We start from the raw sequence: 24,863 nt of genomic DNA on the forward strand, positions 1-24,863 counted from the left end.
CATTTTGGTAATCATTTCCGGGTTAATGATCCAGAGTAAAGGGAGGCTGTCTTCTCTGATTCTGTGAGAGAACACAGAGTTACATAGGGTGGCCATTTCTATAGCACCAAAAAGGAGGACATTGTGCGGCATATCAATAAATTACTACGGTGTACATAAGAATCGGGTAAAGTCACATTTATAGTACAATTCTTAGTAGTTTAAATATGATGCTGGTGTAGTTGAATAGAACAAAATATTAAAGAGATGTAAAAAAAGAATTGGTTCCCAGCATTTGTATTTATTTAATACATTGTGGTGTTTAAAAAGTGACTATTTTTTGACACGATTAATTTGAGCAGAACTGCTGCAATTGATCATAAAGCAGTTGTTTGGAAAATAAGCTTGAGGCGGAGAGAGAGCTAGAGAATAGGACAATACTGGAATGGCTGGAAAAGAGGAATTCGTGACATGGCTGCAGCCTGTCGAGAGTAAAGATGATTTCACCATGTTATCTATCTATCTATATATATATCTATATATATCTATATCTATAGATATATATAGATATATATATATATATCTATAGATATATATACACAAACTTGAGTCATGGAACTGTGCTTACAGCTCCTTATTTCATGTATACTAATAACTTGTGTACATGATACTTGTTGATGAAATTAAAATTATTTCTAATAGCATTGAAATAGCATTAAATTAGAGTTCCTCATTCCGGTATAAACCCTGTGAACGTTTAATTTAATATGACATATTAAAAAAAATCCCCATCATCATCCAGCAGATGTTCAGTTTCTGCCCAAATATTTTCTTTCTGTTGTGGATTTTTGTAACAGGAATAAACAGAATCATCCATAGTTTGTATGAACTATGTTTGTTCTCCGCTTCCAAACTCATCATCTCTTCATCCATTCCTGCAATAAGAATTTTTTGGTCTGTTGAAGCACCAATAGTCTGCATCCAGTTATTTAATTAATTGCTCTTGATTTTGGGAATATATACGAACTATGCTCTAATTTCTAGTAACCAACCTGTTTTTACTATAATTTAATTTGACAAACCGGGTCCTCTATACATTCTTTATCCTGTTTGGTGCGATTGCAGTTGCGGGTCTTGATCTGGACTGACGGGAGCGGAGCCAAAAAGAGCTCAGTTCCGTATTTTGACGGTGAAGACGTACGTGGGCAGAGACGTGCGGAGGAGTAGTGGAGGATGTGGAACAGCTCTATTTGATTTACATGACAGACAAGTACTCCGCACGACGTACTTGAGCGGAGCGGAGCACTGACGGAGTATGTGGAATCTGTGGGTAAAGGAGGGCAAATACACGTCCGGCTGGATGCGGCGCCGGAAGCCGGACAGTGCAATGAAAATCCGGACTGTCCGCCCTAAAGCCGGACATCTGGCCACCCTAGGTTACATCCGGGGTTCAGAGGATGTGAAGTCAAGAATTGATTTATAGGTAAAACTGTACCAATAAACTGTTTATGGAAAAAGATGCCCATTTAACTACATAATACATAGTGCCATGTTGCTCTTTGATAAACGCTCCTTGATAAGCAAATTCTTATCACTTAAGAAAATTTGAGGTGACATTCATGTATAAAATGTACCCATAGTCAAGGTAGTAGAGGCAGAAGGATGATAGCAACACATTATTTCATACATCTAAAATCAAAAAAAGTTAAATGTTCTTTGAAGAAAACAAATTTTATCTATGTGCATAACCATCGATCTATCTATATGTATACATATATATAGCTAGCCCAGCTATAATCCTCTGAGTTACATGTAATGCAGAATCTGTGGAGAGAGCTAAAGGTGTTCAACTCCATGCAACCTCAGCTGGATTTTCTTTAATAATAAAATGTTAATATTATTCACCAAAGATGGGTTTACTGCCTAATTCGATTGTTTTGTTTGTCTTTCCTCCCATCTGCTGGACATAGGTGGGATCTGATTTGAATAGTAAGAGTCAGGAAATTCTAGAATTCTATTGCCTGCTGTATTGTGTACAACAAGATAGATAACTATTGATTTTGAATAATATTGACTGTATTTTCTGAAAGTAGTTGGAATATGAGTCTATTTAGATGTACAGTGCCTTGCGATAGTATTCGCCCCCCCCTTGAAAATTTTGCCCTTTTGCCAAACTTTGGGCTTCAGATATAGAATGTAATTCTTTGTGTAGAATCAACTATAAGTGGGACACAATCATGAAGTGGGACAAAATGTATTGGATACTTTGAAACTTTTTAACACATAAAAAACTGAAAAAGTGGGTGTGCAAAATTAGTCGGCCCCCTTGAGTTAACACTTTGTAGCGCCACCTTTTGCTGCCATCGCAACTGCAAGAAATTTGGGGTATGTCTGTATCAGTTTAGCACATCGAGAGACTTACATATTTTTCCATTTTTACTTGCTACACAGCTCAATCTCAGTGAGGTTTGATAGGGAGAGTGTTTGTGAGCAGATGCATTTATATAGCGATTTGATTACACACAGGTGGACTGTATTTATAATCATCAGTCATTTAGGTCAACATTGGATCATTTAGAGATCCTCACTGAACTTCTGAAGATGTTGCTGCACTGAAAGTAAAGGGGCCATTTTCAGTTTTTTTATTTGTTACAAACGTTTAAGATATCCATAGATTTCCGTCCACTTCATGATTGTGTCCCATTTGTTGATTCTTAACAAAAAAGAACTAAATTTAACACCTTTATGTTCCAATCCTGAAATGTGGCAACAGGTCGAAAAATTCAAAGGGGCCGAATACTTTTGCAAGGGACTGTATAAATGATAATCATTTCAAAATTGATTTTTTAGAATTTGATGTAGCACTATTCAGCATTATTTCAGCCTTACATATTAAACCTTTACGGTTTTATTCATCACCTGACATGTTTGTTCCGCTTAAAATTAATCAGATTTTATTTCCTCACTTTTCTGCAGGTATGAATAAAGTCCAATGCTCTCAGCAAACACCAAAACCGAAATTTACCTTTTGAGGTAATCTAAGTCCACATCCAAAAGGGCTAAAGTGTAATTTGCTTCAAGTAAGAATACCAACTGGCTTCTGTCTAACCCAAACACCAAAGGGATTGATCTCTTTGGACTTGGCAAGCCTCTGTAATAGTAATAATGGTACCATAATCTTATCTATTCCATTGGCTGTTACTTAGCAACACTGGTGCCAGCAAGGGGTGGACCTCCCTTGGCTTTTAGGATGGATCTTCCAACATTATCACAAAATCAAACATAAAACATCTTCAAATGTACTTTAACTAGCAGCAGAAGACTCCTCCTACCCAGATGCACCACAGAGCGCCACAGGAAATCATTCCTACCTGTGGTCATCAACCTATATAACGCCTCCCTCAGGTGATTCAGCCACCCCCCCCCCCCCTCTGTAATTGACATTTATGCACTACTTTTGCACGCCACGAATCACCTTACTTGGATTTATTCACTTTAATTGGACTTTTCACTCTATTTGGATTTAGGTTTTTACATATACATAGATATACGTACAGATATATATATATAGAAGAGCTATATGTGTATATATATTTTATCTCTTTTTATTCTTATTTTTTATCTTTATTATATTGTATAGTTGGATGTGTGTATATATCATGTAAAACTGTAACTAGAGCGTGTAACAAAAGTAATTTCCCTCTGGGATTATTAAAGTATTTCTGATTCTGAACTAAGCTGCTCTAGAAACACAAAATTACTTTATAGCTGCAAAAACAGCATAGATGTACAAAACAGGCAGTGCAGGCATGGCTGTAGTCATTTTCCTCCATTTTCTCTTTTCTGCTCTGTCCTACTGTAGTCATTTCTGACTAATAGCAATGTGCATACGCTTTGGGTCCTGACCATACAAGTGCACAAAGAGTTTTTCCCATGTGAATGTATGCTAACTGTAAAAGCTTCCAGTTTTAAGAAGTGAAGCATCAAACTAACAAAAAAAAAACAAGTGCAGTTAAAAGGACCTTCAGCAACAAGCCAAAAAGCAACTTCTCAGCTTAACAACCTTGCAGCACTTCAGAGTAGTTTGACGATGGGCTCACACCGAATGTGGTGCAGCTGCTGTGTAGGGGTGTGGGCCCTGCAAAAAACCCCAAATACTTAAAATCAATGTCTACACTCATATTGGCCATGGTGAAGTGCCGGTGTGGTTACCGTGCAGATCAACAAGGTATTTCCACAATGATGGAAGCCTCACCAGACATGGCCTGATATATGCATCAAGCTCCTACAATGCACTAACCGAAAAAGTCATTTGCCAGACAGTCAAAAGTTCCTGTCAATTTAAGAATAAAATCAGTCCACTGTAATATGGCTACTGCAAACAAAAATGTATATTTGAGAGGGGATATTTATGTGAACTTCTTTCTCCTGAACGCCATTGCTGCAGCTGCAACCACATCTGGGACAGCCTAGTCGCAGCTTGTGAGTGACTTTCTGTGGCACACCAGCACTGCAACTGTACAGCAGTTTCACTTTGGGCGCAGAGTGAATCACATCACCAGCTGCAGGAGCCTATTCATCTGAGCTGTGATGACCCGCTGGCCACCTGGTGAAAAGCATGTGCTGTTGGCTTGAAATCCAGTGAGTCACACATCACTACAACAAAGAGATGAATCTTCTGTTATTTGCCTTATTAAGACTTGGATGTCTGAACAGATACTAGTTCACAGAGGCTGTGACATCAAACATTAGCTTCTGTGAAGGAATGTGTATACCACCAGGTTGAGCTATTACAATGATAAACCCTGGTTCACAGCCAAACTCAGACAGCTAGTCTGGGGCAAAAAACGGCAACTCAGAACAGGTTTAGCAAGAAGGTGAGAGAAGCTATAAAACTGTGCTCAGACCAGCTATACAATGATTTTTGTGCAAATGACACATCTGTCTGGACGTGAATCAAACAGACTACAACCTAAACCCAAAGCCCTCCACTTCATCAACAAGTCATTTCTTGAAAATTAGCTAAGTCAGTTCTACTACCACTTTAAGATTCAACAGGTCACCGTCCCTTGTGACTACTCTAACCAGCATCAACCCCATTACACCATTTTCTTCCCTCTTTCCATATAGTTGGCCAACTGCGGCCTATCCAATCGGTACTCTGTCCATGTCAGAAAAGGGGCATCAATAGACTGATGCCATTTTCTGAAATGGACAAAGTAGGGGTTGAAGAGCCTGGAGTTGGACAACTCTATAGAAAGAGGGGTATCTGTAATGTCAAAATGCTGTTTTTACTTTGTGTACTGCACTTTGATGATGTGGTCAACCAACTTCTCTAATGTGCTCTACTAGCAAAGCTGTTATGGTGGTTGATGGTGTCATGATGGGTTTCAGAAAAGCCCAGTATGCAGAACACCACGGAAACAGATGAAAAGTTTAACAAGTTTATTTGAACACAAGCACATGGAAAATCATACAGGAACTGGTTCAGGCCTGGGGGTAGGTTCACTGGAGTCTGTGAGGATGACAGTTCAGTTAGCTTGGGAGCAGATGAGTTTGGATTTGAGTGTTTCTGATTTATACCTTGAGGAGTCCGGGTTTGGCTTTGAGAGAGGAACTGCTGGGTCCAGAGACTGTTCAGTTCAGCAGAGTTCAGTAACCGCTTCAGCGTCTTGCTTCTAGCGTGAGAGCAGACCTTGACTTTGAGTTTCCAGCTCTTTGTCCAGAGCAGCATGGGAATCCAGAGGAGAGTCTTCAGGTTTGGCTCAGAGGGCAGGCTCGGCAGGTTAAGCTCATCCAGAGCTTACAAGGGAAACAGGATTCCTGTAAGCAGAGACAAAGAAGGATTAGGATCCAACCAGGAGACAGAAGCAACAAAGGTTCTTAGGAGAAGCTAGGCTCAGGTGCTAACCAAACTGGATAAACACTGCGGCGTTGAGGCAAGGTCTGAAGGCCGGTTATATACTGGAGGATCCTCCTGATGATGAGATGCGCCTCAGGTGTGTCGAAGGCTCAGCTCAGGAGGATCCACGGCGAACTCTGATGGAAAAAGGTGGAACTTCTACAGATCCCAACAGATGGCATAGTTATAAAAAAAAATTAAGAAAGCCAGGATATTATTTGCAGTGGGCAAAGAATCCATACTGACACCTTGTCATAGGTATTGTCCAATCAGTCAGATGGTCCACCAATTGCACCTCACCTCAACACCAAACATCACAAGAAGAATCTCTATTTTATTTCTGTAGTCACCTTCAATTTGGCTTTATTCATTAAGTCGGAATGTCCATTTCATTGCAAGTGATGCACTTGCCCTCTTTGTGCATTTTTACATACAAAAATATTTTTTTCCTTTAATACATTCTTCAGTCTTTTTAGCTTTTTAACAAGTGTTGTGTTTGGTCACTTATAGAGTAAGACTTTATTCTGCCATCAGCATTATCAAATAAAAACTATGTGCATATATTATAGCTGTACATATATGTAGCTACATTATTTCTATTTGATCCTACTTTGATAGTTATACATAGGGGATTATCAGGATCTCAGCAATGATGCCAGGTCTAATCACTCATTTCACACACCTACTTAGCTCGCCCAGTTCTCATTACCCGCTCATCTGATACACCTGCAGTAGTCTTTATATAAAAAAACCTTTAGACCAGTCATCGGTGCCACATTATTTTGAGCTGCTGGTGAGACTTATTCGAGCGTTCCTGAATTCTGATTACCTGATCCTGTCCTGTTCTGCCTCTCAACCTCTGAGCCTACCTGTTCCCTTCTGATATGTTTACCTGACCTGTCTTCTGACTCCTGCCTGATCTCTGCCTGCTTGTTAACTGTACCTGGAAGGTAACCCGTCTCCGTCCTGGATTCTCCTTCTGCAATTCACCTGATCTCTGACCTCCTGGTGTAACACTTGGGCTTGGCTGACTGCAAAATGAGCTCAGAAGTAGATTCAGCTATAGAGTCAAGGGGTGTGAAGCACAAGAAAGAAAATTATGATTAATTGTTGTATATTTATTTTCTAATAGAAAGAGTATGGGTTACATATACATGTTAATGAGCTATATTATATGATTTATATGGATATGAATTAATAGAATATACACACACAAATGTGATAATCAATATAATTTCAAAGGAAAAAAAAAACAAACAAACAAAAAAACAAATATATTCCAACAGGATAAATCAAAAGAGCAAAAAAAAAAAAAAAATTAAACTCTTCAGTTCAATTAGTAGAAGGTTCACAGTTCATGATGTCCATTGGGAAAACAAAATCAGAGGATGCAGGTTTGTGAGAACTTTTTCCCACCACACTGTATCGGTGGTTCTCTGGTAGCTCGCCACCCAATGGACAGTCAAAGGAACAGCACACAACAAAAAAAACCTGACCTGAAATCAGGCCAGAATCATAAATTAGTAAAATAATAAACAATAAATTTAATCTTAGCAATAAATAAAAACAATAAGTCAGTTAGTTATGCCATAAATCACAGCACTAAGACACATCAAATAATTTAAATAATAAACAAGATTTCTTTATGAAGCTTCAATGTTTCTAAATATCTCAAGTTAAATTAAAGTGCACTTATTCAAAGATGAAATCATGGGTCAACAAAAACCCAAATTATTTCAACAGTTCCATTTTAATTGTATTGCGCAACACATATCAATAAACAATCAGATCTATTTAAACAAAAAAGAACCATGGTTTCTAAGGCTGGAAAAGTTCCAAACAAAGTTCTATAATTAACCCAAAGCATAAAATAATGTATGACCAATATATTTACTGCTTGGGAAAAATCTTACTGCTTCTTGGTTGGGGAAAAGTTTCCCTCTGAATTAATCAAAAAATAAAGTCTGGGTGAAGCTGTGGGCGTGTCTGGGAGCTATATTAACTACCCCTGTTAGCGTAGCATGCAACCGGTGTACTGCAGCATCACAAACTCAAAATAAGGAATAAAAATAATATACTTTAACTCACCGATGAGTAGATGATTTGGGAGAGGATATAGGGAATGTCCACCAGGTTATGAGTTGTAAATCTGCGGTATTATTTAAGTTATCAGTAAGTTTGAATGAACAATCAAGCATGAGCCAAGAGATGAAAACAAACTTACCGAGTTGTAAGAAGCTAAAGTGATCTATGGTGAAGGCATTAGAGTAAATTAAGCAGCGGTGGAGTGTCAAAAACAGAGAAGCCACAGCGAGGAGCAGCGTTGGCTGTAGCATCTGTGGAGCAATTTGGGTCTTCTTCTTCTTCTTTGATATTTTTGGCGGTTGGCAAACAACAGATAGATGCATTTCCGCCATCTACTGGAATGGAGTGTGGACCAGAATGACTCTCAGGAATTAAATTCTATTATATAAATGTGTTATTTTTAGATATCGAAATACTATACTGTAAATATTACTATCTGAATAACTTCTGAATAATTGAACTAAATCTAATTTAACTTTTACTTTACTCAAATTTTGAATGAATTGCTTTCTCTCCTCCTCATATTTGTTACAGTATAACATCACATGCTCAACTGTTTCATCTACCCCACAATATTCACATTTCCCATTCCTATGTTTTCCTAAGATAAACAGAGTACCATTTAATCCGGTATGACCAAACCTCAATCTAGAAATTATTGTTTCTTCTCTTCTTGTTCTTTCTGTTCTTCTCATTTCTCCAATTTTCTTTTGAATTTTATAAAACCAACGTCCTTTATTTCCTTTCTCCCATTCGTTTTGCCATTTATCCTTTATTTTCTGTTTAATTAACATTTTAACTTCAGATTTGCTAAAATTAACAAATAAATCTACTGACACATTTTTTGCAGCTTCTTTTGCTGCCTTATCTACTTGTTCATTTCCTTTAATTCCATAATGTGCCAGTATCCATACAAAATTTATAACTAAACCCATCATATTTATTCTATATAGTGTCTGTTGAATTTCTATTAAAATATCTGGCCTGCTTTCTGAGTGACTATACTGCAAACTAATTAAAGATGAACTAGAATCTGAACATATGACTGATCTTAATGGCTTAACTTCTTCCACCCATTGAACAGCTAATAATATTGCAATCATTTCTCCGGTATAAACTGAAAGTCCATCAATTATCCTTTTCCTAATTTTAACATTAAATTCTGGTACGATAAAGGCTACTCCTATTTGATTTGTTATATTTTTAGAGGCATCTGTATAAATTTGTACATACTTATAATATTGATTAATATAATCCTGTACTATATATGAGTTTAATATGAATTTCTTATCCTTTCTTCTTTCCAACAAAGTAAAATCTACCCTAACATCTGTAATTGTCCATGGTTGTATAACTGATAATGGAACTGTTTGGCTTATACTAATCTGATCTATTTTGAATTCTGTTATTTTTTCCTGCACAGTCCAACCAAAACTTCTAATCTCTTTTACTTCTTTTTCCCAACAGGGTTTTATTACTTGCAGAGTTGGGTGATCATTTCTATGACCTTTTAAATTAGCCCAATAGTTTAATGTTAATTGCTCTCTTCTAAATGCAAGTGGGATTTCTCCCATTTCTACTAACAATGCTGCTGTTGGAGTAGTTTTAATTGCTCCTGTACATAATCGCAATGCTTGATATTGAATCCGATCCAGTTTTTGAAGATTTGTCTCTGCTGCTGAATTATACACAATACTTCCATAGTCTACCATCGATCGAATTAATCCTGTATATATATTCTTTAGTGCTACTCTATCTGCTCCCCACTCTCTACCAATTAAGCATCTCATAATATTTATTACTTTCTTGCATTTGTCTAAAATTTTTTTAATGTGTATATTCCATGTTATTCTTTCATCAAACCAAACCCCTAAAAATTTGAATTGCTTCACTCTTTCTATTTCTTGATTATATAATTTTAATTTACCATCATTAAATTTCTTCCTTGAAAAGAACATTGTTTTAGTCTTGTCCACTGAGAATTTAAATCCCCATTTTAATGACCATTCTTCAACTTTAACAATTGCTTGCTGCATCTTTTTAGTAATAAATTCCAAATTCCTCCCTCTCTTCCACATTGCCCCTTCATCAGCAAAAAGAGAAAAACCCATTCCATTATCTATATTTTGAAACACATCATCTATCATTATCGAAAATAATAAAGGACTTATTATACTTCCCTGTGGAGTACCATTTTCAGCAATATATTTCTCAGAATGATATTTACCTATTTGAACTTGTATCTGTCTTTCAGTTAGAAAATCTTTGATCCACCAATACATCCTACCAGTAATTCCCATCTTTAACATTTTTATTAATAAACCTTCTTTCCACAACATATCATATGCCTTTTCAATATCAAAAAACACTGCTACAATACTTTCTTTACTAATTTGAGCTTTTCTGATTTCAAATTCCAAACTCAAAACTGCATCCATAGTATTCCTACCCCTCCTAAAACCACTAATGGATATTTTGATAAATATCCATTAGATTCTATATAATAAATCATTCTTTCATTAACCATTTTCTCCATTATTTTACAAACATTTGAGGTTAATGCAATTGGTCTATAATTTTCAGGTTTTGTATCATCTTTCCCTGGTTTACGTATTGGTATTATTACAGCCTCTTTCCAACTTTTTGGTAATTTTCCGTTTTCCCAAACTTTGTTATAAAATTCCAATAAAATTTCTTTAGATGTTTCACTAAGATGCTTTAACATTAAATAACAAATTTGATCTTTCCCTGGTGTTGTTAATTTAACTGTCTGAAGTGCTCGATTTAATTCCGATTTTGTGAAAGGAACATTCAACAAATCATTCAAATTCTCTGTCTTCTCTCATATCTGTCTATTTTCTAATATTGTCATTTCTCTCCCCCTTTTTCCTTCCAGAGTAATATTATCTGAGCTATTTATTTTAATAAAAGTCTTTGCCATCATTTCCACCTTTTCTTCATCCTTAACTGCTACTACTTCACCATCACTCAGGACTGGATAACCATATTCTCTTTTAATACCATTCATTCTTCTTATCATTGACCATACTTTATTAATCTCTGTTTCTCTTCCCACCGAATTCCAAATTTCCTCCAACAATCCTTTTTTGCATTATTTATAGTTCTTCTTACAAGAGCCTGACATCTTTTATATTCTATAAGATTCTGTACACTGTGGTTCCTCTTTAACATTTTAAAAGCTTTATTACGATTTTTGATTACTCTATTGCATTCCTTTGTCCACCAAGGACCAATCTGCCTATGGATCCTACCTTCTCTTTTCTTTATGGATTCATTAGCAGCTTGTAAAATGACATCACAAACATAGAAGTTCAAATGATCAATTTCCATGTTCAAATTAATTTTTCCCAGTTCAAGCTCACTTATAAATCTAAACTTTTCCCAATTGGCACTACTGAAACACCATTTCTTTGAACCCCCCACCTTATACTTTTCAATACCCAAGTTTATTTCTGTCACTATAGGATAATGATCGCTTCCTATTGTTTCTTCTTTAATTATTTGCCATGAACTTACACCTGCCAACGAATTTGAAATTATTGTTAAATCTATCGCCGATTCTCTACCTGTTTTTATATCAACCCTTGTACCCCTTCCATCATTCAAACATACAAGATTTTTATTCTCCATCAATTCTTCAATAACTATTCCATTTAAATCATTTTTACTGCCCCATAACGAACTATGTGCGTTAAAATCACCACACCAAACAACCTTTCCATTTAAAAAATTATCAAATTCATTCAATGTTTCATACTGGATCCTTTTCCCAGGATTATAAAAATGTATTACTTTAATACTTTCCTTCTTATACCAAACCTCTACAACTATATACTCTAACTGAACTCCTTTTGCTAATAATCTAAACTGAATTCCTGTTTTTAGAAATATCATACAACCCCCTCCTTGAATCTCATTTCTGTCTCTACGTACACCAGTATATCCTTTAATAACAAAATCTAAATTAGGTTTAAGCCAGGTTTCCTGTATACATATGATGTCTGGTTTTTTCCTAAGATTTTTAATGAATCCTTTAAATTCTTGTCCATTAGCTATTAAACTCCGTGCGTTCCACTGTAATATTATCAAAGTGTTCTTTCTCCTGATGTCCCTGACTTCCCATCTCCTCCCAGTTCTTTATTAATATGCTCCCATGAAATATCTTTGATTCCGAAGAACTTCTCCGCTCCTTTTACCATTATTTTAATTTTCTCGGTTTTGTACTTGACCTGATCTGCACAATTAATCACATATGCAATAAATAACATAATCTTTTCGACTGTAATCACAGGTTCAGTTCTCTCTGTAGATGTTATCTGAGGATTGTTTTTTTGTTGAACCTTTATCTGCCTCCTTTCAGCCTGTCCTTTCACCCTTTTTACAGCTTCAGCATAACTGATATTGTTGCTCGTCTTAGTTTTTTCCACTTCAATGGCTTTCTTTCCAACTTCACACCCCCCAAAACTCACTCGATGTTGGCCCCCACAATTACAACACTTGAACATTTTCTCCACATTCCTCATATTTATGATCACCTCCACATTTTGGACACCTTTGTTTGCCTCTACATACTGCCGCTATATGCCCGTATCTTTGACATTTGTAGCACCTGAGTGGTGGAGGAATGTAAGGCCTAACTGGAAAGCTAATGAATCCGATCTTAATCCTTTCTGGAAGTATATTTTCTTGAAATTCTATCATTACTGATGGACTTTCAACTCTTTCACCATTTATCGTTTTAAACAATCTCTTTATCTGAATTACCTCCACATCCTGAATGCCTTTACAGGTATTCCTGTTATCACTCCCCTCATTACTTTCTTTTCTCCAATAATCCTTTTTTCTTTCACATTTTTTCTGCAAATGCTTTCTATGTTCAACGCTCTGTTTTTCTGTTCTTCTGTTTTGCATATAATCATTACACTACCGTCTCTGAGGGTTTTCGCAAATGAAATGTCTCCAATCTTTTTCTTAAGCTCTCTGGATGATGCTATCGGCCCAATCTGAATGTTTTGTTCCTCTTCTTTAAATTTAAGAATTATTTTGAATTCCTCTCTAAAAGTCTTTTTCCTAACTACAGGAGAACACATCCGAACTGTTTTCTTCCAACGTTCTTTTACTCATTTGTGTCCCAAACAAACTTTCACTTTCTCGCCGGTTTCTACCTCTCCCTCTTCCACTAACAACATGAGACCAACCACTCAAATCCATATCATCACCGTCTTCTTCTACCTGAGTCGCCATTCCAGTCCAGTCACAAACCAGTTTATGCCCAGACCGCTTTTCTTTCAAATTTTCCGCCCTTTCCACCATGCAGGCCCACGAGGCGCCTTCAGCCATCGACCGACTTCTTCTTCTCAATCTGTTTGGGTCAGGGATCCGCCCCCTTTTTAAAGGGACAGGGCGCACTACTCAGATTGAACCCGGAAGTAGGGCCTTATGTGCTGTGGGTTACACTGGCTCTGACAACCGACCACGCCTCATACATTGCCTTTGGCTTCGCCCTCTGGATCATCCTGCCTACATTTGTCTGCTTGGTTCTGATCTCCTGCCTGTCCTCCAACCATGGTACATCAGCATCTGGGACTCTCTGCATTAGCAGCCAGCTGGACCTATCCTCTATCTCTGGATTCGGACTGAGCTATTAGACCAGAGGTTCCTGCCCTAGACACTGACGCAACTTACTTAGATTCTGTTATAAATAAACGCTCTGAGAAATTTAACTGTTTGTCTGCCTGGAATACTGGCTCCTCCAGTTCTGAGCCTGACAGGGATTTATGAGACAATAGTGTTTTTAATTAAAGCTACAGTGTGTAATAATTACAGGGATATACAGTCAGAAATGTAATATATTACACATAACTATGTTATTTATCATCATCTACGAGCTCAGCCTCTTAACCTTATTATTTGCGTTGCCTTAGAATTTGTTATTTATAATTACATAGGAGCGGGTCTCGCAGCCATGGAGGCAGACATCTTTGCGCTACGGCAGCGCAGAGCCAACAAACTAGCGATTGCAAGATCGCCCATTACGCTCGAAAGTTACTACGGCAAGTTGAGAGAGATGAACTGAGACGGTACTGAACAATAGATGGCATGAACTGAGACGGTACTGAACAATAGATGGCATGAACTGAGACGGTACTGAACAATAGATGGCATGTATGTAAACAGACCTCATCACTTGAGAAGGTAGGTGATGCGGACGTCGTGAAAGACATTTTGTCCCGTAATGCTCGCCGTACTGTTGGGGGGGAGAAGCGGTGGGGGGGAGATGTTCATGTTGCTGCGGTCTGCAGTCTGGACGTTAGATGTCGCTGAAAATTACACACTTAAGCTTTAAATAAAAAAAATAGACAGCGCAAAAAATATATTTCCTTTTTTTCCATGAGGATGCAGACCAGGATTGTTATAAAAGAGGTGTGTTATCTTATACTAATTTAAATATTAGCGTACAGATAATTAATTATGTGTCCGGAATAATGAGATAACACTCTAAAGGTTAAGTACACTTGATAATACCAAGTTTTCACTGTAGTAATTCAAACCAATCCCATTTCTTTTTTTGGGCGGCGGTTTAGGCAATGCCAATCAACTCTTATAAATCATATGTTTTGGAAGGCTCAATTCAATATCCAAGCAGGACTAGTTTTGGTAGCAATCCAATATTTGGAGAAATTTGAACACCACTACTAAAATCGAACCTGTTTACAGTAAGCACTATAGAAATGAGATATTCAAGATATTACTCAAGGAATATCAAGGGCCGGAGGGGTCTGGTTCTGGGACTAACAGTTCTAATCTCTGCATTTTACAGATGATGTGATTCTGCTGGCTCTATCTTGCTAAGGTCTAAGGCACTGGTGGGCAATTCCAATTCCTGAGGGGCACTTTTAGTTGTGCCTTATGTTTAACAAACCCGAATAAAGTAATTAGATGATTGAGATGACTCTGGAGGAACTAAATGCACACTGAGCAGGTAAGTCCGCCATTTGATTCATGTGTGTTGGACCAAGAATGGTTTGCAGCTCTAATAAGTATCAGCTTTATCAACCTTAAGGCCATGGTTCTCGACAGGAAAATAGTGGCATGCCCTTTTCAGGTCAGAAGCAAGTTCCTATCTTTGTGTCCTGTTCATAAGTGAGTGGAGAACGTCTTTATAGATGGATCGGTGTAGCTGCTGCTATAAAATGGAGGCTGCACCACTCTTCTGTGGTGACGATAAAGCTGAGAGAAAAGACAAAGCTCTCAATTTAATGGTCAGTCCTAAATCCTACCCTTGCCTATGATCATGAAATCTGGATCATGACTGAAAGCATTAGATCCCAGATACAAGAAGCCGAAATAGTCTTTCTCTGTAGAGTGACTAGTCACTCGGTTAGAGATACAGCGAAGAGCTTGGTCATCTGGGACAGGAGCGGCTTTTCCTCCGAGGAGGAGTCAGCTGAGATGGCTTGCTCATCTTATTCGCATGCTCCCTGGACCCTTCCCTCAAGAGATGTTCCTGGCATGACCCAGGAGGAGGCTTGGGAAGTCTGGAAGTCCTTGCTGTGACTGATGTCTCCGCGACCTAGTCCTGGATGAAGGGAAAGAGGATGAAAGAGGATGTAACTTTATTATATTAGGAAAAGCATTTATAAAAAAAAAATTGAAAATATGGATGCTGTGCTCATTCATATTTTCGTTGGTACTAGTGTAGATTGACCCTGAACTGGTTCTTCCGCACATTAATTTTCAGCCACCCCTGAGTACACAGTAGTCCCTGCCATATTCTCTGACAAGACCAAGGGTACCATGGGCATACATTAGGTGATTATATTGGAAGTAAAGGAGAAATCTTTGAGGTAAAATAGTTCAGAGCTGCAGGAGTAGCAGTAATGCTAATGGAGCACATTATATGTTGTATTGGCAGGAGTTTTACAAATAAGACTCCATGATGATTATGGCTTTTGTCTCGGAAAGAAATAGTTTATAAGTCAGTTAGTCTAATCTTTGTGGAATCTATTAGAGGGCAGCTGCTCAAACAGCTGAAATACAGGTTGTTAGATGTCCATAATGATTTTTGCAAGCTTTGCATAGCTACTGAGTTGTGTAAAAAGGTCTGCGAGAGAGGGGAGAGGACAGGCAACAATCCTCTGTACAGCACAGACTGTCAGTTTCACTCTGTCTGCCTTTGTGCAGTTCCTATACCAGGTAGAAACGCAGTACATTAGCGGGCTGTCAATTGACAAGCAACAGAAAGCCAGCAACATGATGGTTTTGATAGTTTAAGGTACTGAAAATCTCTTACAAGCAACCTCAAAATACATGGATCATTTTATGTATGTGATGAAAAACAGTTATGGTTATTTGTGTTGTAAAAAAACAACTAAACAAAAACAAGGGCATGCCATCTTTGCAGCCTTGATGAAATGGAGGATTTAATAAATTCTTAAGGGAATTTGTAATTCAAACTAAAACAATCAGAACACTGTATAGACATTGATGTAAGTTAACATGTTACATTTTTGATGGGGCCAAGTAATTAGCTGACTTTCTCACTTTTTGGGATTTTTGCACTAAAAGGCTGTAACAAACATCCATTCATGTTGCCATAGAGACAACGGTATTGTGAGTTAGTGAGTACATGATAACTAATGGTTCACTAATATGACAATTTGGAGCAGTATTGATATTAATGTTATAATGGCTGTTATGATTGACAGCCTATATATTAGAAAAAAACCTTTTCTACTTGCTGTATGATAGTAATACATTATTAAATAAAACTGATGGTAATGCATAAAATAATATTTTAATTGTTGCTATTTCATTATTGCTGTTGTTGCCACTTGAATTTTAAACCTCATAAACTATGGAGTTTGTAAATCAGGATTATTAGAAGGAAATATCTATTTGTTATAAGCTACTTGCTTGCTGCCCTGTACGGGCAGGCAGCTCTCTCCTTACTCCACCATTGACTTTTATGCTGTCTTATTGCATTATTGTCCCAGGGGGAGTGCATCTCTCACATGTCAGTGGATTTTTGCCACCACTAGAAGAGGCTCAGCTATGAGAGCAGGAGTAAAAGAAAACCCCCACACTAGTCATTTTTGCTCCATTTGTACAACCCAAGGAACACTGCCACTGAGTCTCCTCATCAAAATGAGTCATCTCTGTCTGTGATTTAATCTGGCAACACTGTTCTCCTATGTAGAGGGGAGTTAGCATTGGGTGATGAATACTTGTAATTTTTAAAACATAAACTAAAATACATATATGTATATACAAACTTTTTAATTTTTAACGGCACTAGTGGCTTGTTTTTTTGTGGACAGAAGGCTGACAGGAAAGGGGGTATGAGAGAAGGGGTAGAGACATGCGGTAAAGGACCACAGGCCAGATTCAAACCCAGGTCGCCCACGTTGAAGACTAAGACCTCAATACAAAGCACACCCCATGAGCTAAAATATTGACAGAAAAACATAAAAATGTAAATCGATTCACCTAGAAAGACCTTAAACAAAAATATTGGCTGCTTAGATCTTACATTGGCATTTGTCCTCTTTTGATAAAGTAAGATTTGAAACAAAATCAGCTTAAGCGAATCTAATAGAAAAAACTGTGATAAGCCGTCCCTCTATAAATTATGAGCGTTGCTGCCATTGACACCTCAGGGATGTGTTCTCAGTGCTATTTTTTATTCAGTATTCACTCATGACTTTTCAGGTTTCTGAAAAACACGCGCACACATACGTGGTTATGTGATTGTCTCAGGGGCCTCTTAAGGCCAATTTATTACATAACTGAGAAAATCCAGCACATAACTGCAGGGTGTAAGATACTGACAGGGTAAGCTTACATGGAGCGCCATAACCGATTGGCTGGAATACTGCAGAGGTCATGGATTAGAGGGACCACGGTCTGGATCCGGACCACCTGCTTGCTAATCCGGACCCAACCTGATTTAAAACATTTATAAATTACCGCATGTTGTCCGACGACTGGAAAATCGCCACGAAAATCGCACAGTGTACGCCGGGCTTTAGGGTTAGGGTCAAGTGTGCATTGGTAACGGTTAGGTTTAGGGTTAGTTGTAGGGTTAGGGCATAGAAAGGGTTGAAAATAACTGAAAATCAGTTGAAGTCAAAGGGAGTCCACACATGGTCCTCACTACATACAGCATTTGTGTGGGTGTGTGTGTTATGTGTGTGTGTGTGTAAATAAGACTACTCAGTTAAATTCAAAAATACTTTATTAACCCGAAAGGTTATTTGGGGTTAATAAAGGGCATAGAAAGGGTTATTTTCAACCCTTTCTTTGCCCTAACCCTACAACTAACCCTAAACCTAACCGTTAACAATGCACACAGTAACTCATGGGCAGTTTTTCAACTAGATGTTACAGCTGCAGCAATCTGTCTTACACCAGTTCTGGAGAATCCTCTTGCTTAAGACACTTTGTTGTTGTTTAACAACAATTTAACCAGCATAACACCTCAAAAACCAAATGGATGTTTTTCTGAAATAGTATTAAAGTAACTATATAAACTATAAAATGTTCTGTGTCACACTTAATGTCCTGCTAATTTGACATCATAATGCAGACTGTGCCGGGCTGAATTTACAAAAACTATCTAGCAATCTAAACAGTAAAGACTCTGATTCTGGTTCTGAACTTATTCAGAGATAACAGCATCAGAGCAAATGGCTTAAAACTCGATCAACAGCCTTATAAAGAATGTCAGCTCTGTTATTCAAGACACTGGGGATAAGTTCACAAAAAATAATTTTTAATAAAATGTCACAAACATTATGATCCTGATGATTAACATAGGATTTTAGCTTGTCATTTCCCATCAAATTTACCTTGGAGAAAGACATTATGTTTATAATGGGATGGTCGGCATCAAGGAGGACTAATAAAACCTGAAACTATATATATATATTTTTAGAATTCAAGATTTTTTTATGTGTAGTTATTTTTATTTATTTATTTAATTTATTAAATGATTGAGACTTTTTGTGTAAAAGCAAAAACAGTCCGACAGGATAAGCCGCAGTTTAGTGCTTTCAAATGATCCGCTGTACAGCTCTGTCACATTATTTGCATATGTAATCCTACAACATTAAACACAAATGAGTCACTGCTGTCACATAAAGCTGTGGTGATGCAAAAAATATGTGAAAAGAAAACTTAAATGTTTATGATGTGCTGAGATCCGTCAGCTTAGAAGGACAGAAGTTTGTTTGGAATCACAATTTTTTGTCCAGCTGGTTAGCATTTCCAAACTTTTCTTCTTGTAACTCATGTTATATGTTTTATTGCATCACTCTCCAGTAATGTCACCATTTAATATTAAAATGAACAAATATGACAAACAAATCTGGTGCATACATATAAAAGAAAATGTATGCACCAGACTGTCAGCTTGTGATATCAGATAATCCATGGGATTTATTTAGTTTATTTAAATTCAACATTGTAAATCAAACTATCATTGTGCATCTGTCTGCCTTTTTAATATGATTTGTTAGTCAGGTTTCTGCCTGTGGCTGCAGAGGCTGCTCAAAGCACTAAAGCTCAACCTTATGGACCAGTGAACCAAAATAATGAGCTGAAAGCCTCTGAGAGATGCACGGAGTTGTAGACCAGAGTGTTACTGTTCATTTAGGTAAATAGCCTCACTTTGTACACAACCCTGCCACTTTGTGGCATTCTCATTCAATCGTCCCCTCTTGTCTTTAGCTAACGATCAAACGCTGATAATTTTAAAAAACATGGAAACAATCATAAAAATTCAACTAGATATATTTTTTTTTCTGAAGACATATTACTTTATTATCTTCCTATTGTTACTTGAATCCATGTTTCAAACAGTTACAAAGACAAAATAACTAAGCAACCTACTGGTGAGGGACTAGCATTTTATTCTCTTTGATTATCATTTTTTGTAGAATTTCGAAATACGAAAAGAAAAACTAAGAGTGAACAAAAAAGGGGATTTAGATTATTATTAAATTCATTTAAACTCAAACAAGCGGTTTGTTAGCTGATCAGTATCTTAAGCCTATTTTCATGCAATAATCAGTCAGGCCAGGTGTTCAGTTTATATTGACCCAAATTATGGAAAAATCAAGAAGACTTTTTGTCTCTTAATATGGCAGGATTGTTGAGCTGCACATGCAATGTCTTCTGTGATGTGCTATTATACTGCCAAAGATGGACAGAGTTTGAGTACTATTTTACATTAAGTAATAGATAGTAAGGTCCAAGCAATATCATCTGCTATTAGCTGGGGAATCAAATGGCTGTCTGTCTGTAAAGACAAAGATATATATAACCTACTGATTATAGGTGTTAAGTTGTCAACCTTCAGGATCTAAAGAGATAAACCTCTCCCTACGATACAGTTGACTGATAAAATTAACTCATCTTCTTCCAAGAAATAGTTCAATCTGGATGGTTTGTGAAGGTTTCCAGTGTTCTGGCAGCGCAAGGTCAGTTCAGGGAAGGTTTTCTCTGTAGCACGGCCACTGTGGATCATCATGATTTAAGACCCTTTTTCCTTAATTTGAATAATGGAATTTCAGGTGGTTATTGTGTGATCAATGCACTGTGACCAAGGCACTGGCTGCATTTAAAAATAGAGGGTTTGGAAGTCTAGTCTGGAAATCAGTCTTTTCCACTGGACCCTATAAAACAAAACATGATTTAAATTGTGGGGCTCCTCAGTCCTTTTTGGACGATTTTATTTTTGCTTTTAGTTTTCTTAAATTATGGTCTTAAACCTTTGTTTGGTGGACAGCTTGTTTGAGTTTAAAATTGAAACCTTCAAAATATTATCCATTTTATTTCTTTGCCTCTTCCTTCTAATTTCTTCTTTTTGTATTTTAAAGCTCAAAATAAAGGTATTGCTACAACAATAAATGTTAAAGCTTGTAAAAAGTTTTTTTCTTTGAACAGTACACGTATAGAACATATTTTGTTGAGGTCCCCAGATTTTCTTGCAGTGCTCTTTTAGTAAAATATAGAAAGCTGTCTCAAACTTATGTTTTTAAAGTGATTTAGGAACATTGCCAAAGCGGTTATGAAATGGCACATAATTGGTATGAAAGGTCCTGCAGCATTCTTGTTCATTCCTGTTTGGGAGATGTCAGGTAAAAAATAAGAAAAATGACAGGGGTAAGAAAAGGAAAATGGTTGTAATGACCAGAAACCAGCTTTAAGAGAAAAAGACAGTATAGCTCCGACCATAAAATTCCTTTCAAGATTATTTAGGACTAACTTTTTACATGAAACAAGGGTTTTGGAGTTTTTACAGCACATATCAAACAATGTTTCATACATACATCCTACAACTCATCATTCCAAAGGAAATACAGCTAAATAAGGAAGGAGTATAAAGTAATATGACCTTAAAAAAAATGATATTTTTCCACAATTTCTTGAGAGCTTTTTTTCTGAAAGCTCCCATATTATGCAAAATTCACTTTAATAAACATTTTGTAATGGTTATACATGCCCTGAACTTTATATTTCCCTGCTGAGTTCTTTATTTCTGTTATCTAAATCCATTTCAGCCCCCTACTTCTAACCCCCAAGGCATTTTCTTTTTCCTAATGGTGATCTTTATTTGTTATGTCATCCACTGCTTGTTGTAGAAGCCTCTTTAAGGTAACACAGACATCGTTGGTAGTTTGCATGGTGGAATTGTAAGTCACTTTGGTGTCGTGAGTCCCTGGGAGCAGACCACTCCATACTACTTTCAGCAGCATGACTTTGTTTTTGTCCCTTCAGCATCCCCCCTTCTATAGTTGATACATTTTTAGACTCAGGTAAAAGTTTGGGAAATAAAACTATTTATTTTCTTATACAAAACCAAAAGGGAGAGAGAGAGTATTATAAAGGGAAGCTTGCAGGACGGAGGCAGGTAGACCGAGACATTTTGAATAGTGTCTCGCTGATACAGGTCATCCAAAGATCGCATTAACATAAAGCCAGATGAAAACTGATTAATGACATCGTTATAGAAAAACTGGATCTGATAGAGAAAAAAAAAAAAAAAACATACTGGCTGTAAGCAGTAAGCTAGTAAACTAAAAGCTCAAAACTAAATTAAACTAAATGTTTTGAAAAATACATAAAGTGTATGCTTTGCAGGGGAAGCAGATGAAGACCGGATTAGATTGCAATGAAAAACTCGAGAACATAAAAAGGAAAACAAAAATAAAAACTTAAATTGGTCTGAAGATCAAAATGAACACAAGGAAAAACAGTGCTCCCTTGATCTTTTTTTGCGTGGGTCTATTGAGAATTTCTCAGTAGGCTGCTTAAACCCACCCGCTAGGCAGTCTAATTTCCCATGTCTCATTCATTCCTAATTATCCCCTGCAGCACAACAACATTTGTAATTGATTAGATCATTATATCCAGTATCTGTCCACAGGTCTTTCCAACTGGTTCCGCTCAAGGGAAGTAACATTATGTTGTTTTTGCGATTGCATAACAAAAGTCCAGCATGCCTTTTTAAATGTAACTTAAAACGCAGAGTTCGAACAAAATTTTTTATCTAACCATTCTATTTAATAATACATTAAACGCATTTGTTTTTAATGCGATCTATTGTATAAGAAAAGTAATGAAAGTACTGGATAGTAGTGAGGTTGATTGCGTTTCTAAAGTTTTTTGGTACTGTAGACCAATCTTTGTTTGAGTTGGACTCAAGGTTTGATTGTTGGGGAGTGTTGGCCTACTGTAGTGGTTAGAGCAGTGCGTTTGTGCTTCTGAGAAGGTTACAAGTACCCGGTTCGATTCCCACAGCATCCACTCTGGGTCCTTTGAGCAAGATCCTTAACCCCACACTGCTTCCCAGGTACCACACAAAGGCAGCCCAATGCTCTCCTAGGGGATGGGTTAAATGCAGAAGTAAATTTCTCCAATGTGAGGTGAATAAAGTTAAAATATTATTAATAATGCTGTAGTTCCAGCATATGCTTAATATTAGATCTTCACTAATTGGAAACTCCTGGCATAAAGTGATTTACAAAAAGCAATTTATTTGTATTACCTTTGGTGATTTCTGATAGAGCTATGGAAAATTCTAAATTCATTTTACTGTATGGCATTAATTCAAATAGAAAAACTCTTAACAGGCTTTAAAATCCTTTCAGTCCAGTAGTAATTCATTTTGCTTTTGTACTTTTTTTAGTCACAGACTTTCAAATCGACTTTACAATAAATACTCATTTAAGCCTTTATGTTTAGAAATGGCTTTATCTGTTTCTTACATTGTAAGCTTCACTGCTCTCATGCTTTTATATGCTTATTAATATGGCAATGTATGTTCCTACACTTTTCTTTTAGGTTTGATAATTTATTAAGACTGTGTCTTCATCAGAAAATTACTCCCTCTTAGATTTGAAGTAGTAAATAGAATTATTTTCTTTCTGTGGGGATGAGAATAATTACTCCTATGTGAGACCGATTGATTTCTCATGCTGTAATATACTCCATTGGGGGTTATTTGTCACATTTTCTTTTACTGAGGCTAGCAGCCGACCAGTAATAACTGCTGATGATAGTCACGATCACTATGAGCCCATATTTCCCTCTTGTGCTGTTGATGCGGAAACTCATTTTAGTCCGTTGTATTTCTTCTTTGACATGCTTTAAAAGATCTCAAAAGATATAAAATGTTGGTATCCTCTGTGTGCATGTGTTTGTTGTTTACTTTCCCGTTAAAATCTCCGGTTCAGCTCCAATATGTGAGTGTTCTCAAACATGTGTTCATGAGGATGTTCACATGCTTCCGACTACGACTCATGCGTCACCGCAGCTCTTTTGTTTTTTTTTTTGTTTTTTTTTGTTTTTTTACAAATCTTTTATGGACTTCAAATTGTTTGGGGATTTTGAGACCATTACAGAAATGACACAGACATAATGGATATCTCTCTGTTTTTTGTGCTCATGAGGCCAATTTTTTTTGTATGGAAAGGGTTTAATAAAGTGAGTATGTATTAGAAATCACAATTATATAACACATGAAAGAAATCAACAGTCGGTTAAACAAACCTTGCATTCCTGACATTTATTATCAAGGGAACAAGGTAATAGGTAAATGTCAGTCAGTCCAAAGAGGAATGAATCTTGTGTAGAAAATTAGACATAGGAATGTGTGGTTGCAGTTAGTCATCAAATATATGCAGGACTTTTAAAACATTTAACATTTAAAGTAAAACAAAAAAAAATACTTACAGATTAAATGTATAAGCAGAAGCAAAACTCGAGTCTAAAATTAAGACCAGAATATTTGTTTATGGCAGACACTTTATATAGTACTAATATATGAAATGTGTAAGGGTTAAGATCAATCATACTGCATACCATTCCTTGCCAAATACCAATGAGTTTTACATTTCTTTTTTTTTTTCAGAATTGTTTCTGTATTTGATTCAAATTTTGTGATAGGCTCCTTTTACATAATTGCTCAAGACAGGGACCCATTATGTTTTTTTCTTTTTCTTTAATAAAAACTGAAAAGAGAAATTTGCATCTAAATAGGGTACCCTTGAGTCTAGACCTTTACAAATACCTTTCAGCAGCAAATGCTTTGGGGAATCTCTATTTTAACACATTTGTACATCTAGTGACAATAATTTTTACCATTCTTGTTTGTATAAAAACTGAAGCTTGATCAGTGTGGATGGTGAGCATCTTGCAAACAACATGATGAAAGCATTGGCAAGAAATATCCTTTGGATTGGTCATTCTAAAATAATGTGCTGCTCTAACTAAGCCATTGAGATTGGCCAGATTTTTGGAGAAAATCTGATTGTCGTCCTGACCTCCCAACTGATCTGATAATCTCTTTAGCTCCCCCTGAGTAAGCAAT

At 36.7% G+C, this 24,863-nt stretch overlaps 1 long non-coding RNA gene across 1 annotated transcript; it reads right to left on the bottom strand.

Moving 5' to 3' along the window:
- Positions 1 to 7,245: 7,245 nt before the first annotated feature.
- Positions 7,246 to 8,232, bottom strand: LOC119788079. The gene is made up of 3 exons (XR_005281417.1): positions 8,106 to 8,232; positions 7,970 to 8,030; positions 7,246 to 7,377 (listed from the first exon to the last, which is right to left on the bottom strand). It is a non-coding gene; the product is annotated as an uncharacterized LOC119788079 (long non-coding RNA).
- Between the last annotated feature and the right edge of the window lie 16,631 nt (positions 8,233 to 24,863).

Source organism: Cyprinodon tularosa, unplaced genomic scaffold, assembly GCF_016077235.1.
Source record: "Cyprinodon tularosa strain WSP-4 unplaced genomic scaffold, ASM1607723v1 ctg31, whole genome shotgun sequence".
NCBI lineage: Eukaryota > Metazoa > Chordata > Actinopteri > Cyprinodontiformes > Cyprinodontidae > Cyprinodon > Cyprinodon tularosa.